Here is a 2848-nt window from a genome sequence, read left to right as displayed (position 1 = left end):
GCAGGACTTAGTAGAGGTAAATGCCAAATTTATAACAACATTTTGCTTGTAAAAATAGGCTTCAGGTGCTTTAAAAATTATTTTGATGGTTAATGAAGAAATAATTACTGGTTAAATAACACCTCATGTATACATTCATACTTTCATCTTTGTACAGAATGATATCCTCCCTGTAAGAAGTAGGGTATAATAATATTACTTAATCAATATTTTGTGTACGATACTGTGGTAGGTGTTGAAGAGTATTATCAAGGTGTCTCTATTGTCAAACAGCTTTTTTTTCCCCTGGAAAGATAGTAAACTGGTTATTTGCCTGTTTGTTCATATATTCATTTCCCACCTTTCTCCCGCTCTCCTATGTATTACAGGAAGCTACATTTCTTATGCTCTCTTGTCAACTAGTTTCCAGGTAGATTTGGCTATCAGGTAGAATGCTTCCAGGTAGAACAAAAGGTCTTGGAGGCCTGGTGGAGGGGAAAAGAACTGGGTGTGACTGGGCGACACTTTGCCTGCAGTTGTGTCTCTATTGCTATATCTCCTGTTAGGCAGCTACTTCCCCACAATCCCAGATCCTGCCTGTTAGCCCCAGCCATGGATCTGGCCAGATGACTCTGAATTCCAGCAATGCCACTTTCTTTTACTGTCTGTCCCACCGGTCTCTGACTCCTCTTATTAAATCTACTTGTTTTGTCAGCTCTCTCATCACTTAAATAATACATTTCTTCTATTCAATTTCCTCTATTTGAAGTACCTTGAGCGGTTTGGTTTTCCTTAGCAAATACTGAATTATACAACAGGACAGAATAAACACAGAAATAATTTTCATAAACAGCAGACTAAAGGACACTGAATGAAAGACAAAGTGCCTTGGGCTTTTAAGAGGAGAAGTGAGTATATCTAGATATGGTGAGAAGCTTGTTGGAAATTGTTGGAAATTGGAAGCTTGTTCCTGAAAGAGCTGGTCTTCAAGATGGTCCTGAGAGGAAGCAGACCATATTGATAGGTAGACCTGGGGACTGAGGGGTGGGAGATGAAAAGCACAAGTCCATGCTGAGTGGATGAAATAAAAAAAGGCATACAAACAAAACACCACAGTTATTTTCTGGAGAGAGAGGCAGGAATAACACAGTTTGGCTGGAGTAAAAAATGGAGGGGTGGAATATCAGGGTAAGGAGAAGGTACTTACTTAGCTCAGTAAGTCCTAGATGTTGAATAAAAGATGAAGTATTTGGAATTCGGCAACTTTTTTTAGTCAACATTTGTTTTCTTATTCTTCAAAGACTATTTATTGAGTGTTTAGGTTCTGGAACAGTGAAAAAAAAAAACAGATAAAAATTTCTCCCAAAGCTCGTATTCTAGTGGATTTGTTTAATATCTGTGGATGATTTTGACCCTCTAGAGCTTTGACTTAAATACAGGTTAGGAATGACATCAGGAGAAGGGGAATAGCTGGACAGGGTGGGAAGGCATGTTGGTCACGGAGCATTTACCACAGGTTTATCCCTCTTCTTGAAACCCACTCTGAAGTAATTACTGGTCCAAACTAGCCCACTTTGTCTTAAATTACAGAGGTTGTCTCCTGTAATATTCAAAGCCTCTTGTGAAAGAAGTGTTCTGACAGGAGTCAGATCAAAGACAAGATGGAAATAAAACGAAAAGTTTTTCAATCAAAATAGTTGCAGCTTTCTGTAATCAAAAATGTTGATTGAAATTTTTGTCAAGACAGCAAGTTCCTCTTCTTTTCAGGAGGGTGGCAACAACAGTGCCCACTGCAGCCAAAACTGAAAAGTAGGGCAAGGCTGTTTCCCAACACCTCACCTTCTGAGAGTTGTGACTTTGTTCACAGGTTGGAACATCTGTTTCCTTACAGTCTTCAGTGCCAAGCTCTGTTTTATCTCAGAAAAAAATCTAAACCTTTCTATATGTCTTGGGATGGTATTTTATGCATTTAGCCTAAGCCATGAGCATCTGTCACGGAGACTCCTGCAATGGTCACTTCATTGAGTTTTCCATTTCTAATCAACTTCATTCTTCTCCAGTATTTTCCCCTGCAGTGTGATCTTTAAAGGTATATATAATCCTAGCACATCCCATTCACCCTTAAATCCCTTCCATGGTTTCCCAAAGTATTTTTCTGTGTTTCTAGCATCACCCTGCACCCTCTCCACTCTCTCTCAGCCCTTTCCTTTGACTAACTTGAACTTCAGCTTTTATGTAAGAGTCCTTTCCACAGAGAGGCCCTTGGGGATGACCACTTTCCCCAACTTTCCACTAGGTTAGGTCACCTGCCCATCGCGCTCTCCCATTTCCCTGTGTGTCTCCTTCATTACACATGGCACGCTAATGGCTGATGAGTTATTGTCTCTCATCCTCCATTAAACTCTAAGCTCCATGATGGCTGTGATTTCATTGGTTTGATTCAAGTCTACATTTTGAATTCTTAGCAGAGTTCATGGAACATAAGTTCTCAAAAAATATGTGTTTAATTGATAATTACTAGTTATTAAGTAAAAACTTGGATTTTGTTTTTGGAATGAGTTTGTGGGCTTCTTCCCCATATTTTGCAGATTTCACACATTAAGGAGTTTCCTACCAGGTTATAAAACAAGTTCAGGGAATAAAGAAGAGAACTGAAAACCATTAGCTGAGCATTTTATGTCTCTGAGCATCTTTTGAAGCTGAATTAGGATTACAGGTTTTCCAAGAAGACCATGCACTAGCTTGAAAAATAATGTGTTTCAAATTGTAAATAGAAGGATTTCCTCTAAACCAGAGATTAATGTTTTTTTCTATAATTGTTTCTTTAAATTGCTTCATACAGGCCAAATGAAAGATACTGTTTGATTAT

The sequence above is a fragment of the Propithecus coquereli genome, unplaced genomic scaffold (genome assembly GCF_000956105.1).
Source record: "Propithecus coquereli isolate 6110/MARCELLA unplaced genomic scaffold, Pcoq_1.0 Scaffold357, whole genome shotgun sequence".
In the NCBI taxonomy this organism is placed as follows: Eukaryota; Metazoa; Chordata; class Mammalia; order Primates; family Indriidae; genus Propithecus; species Propithecus coquereli.
The sequence above is the reverse complement of the archived record's forward strand: the minus strand, read 5'-3'. Positions refer to the sequence as shown.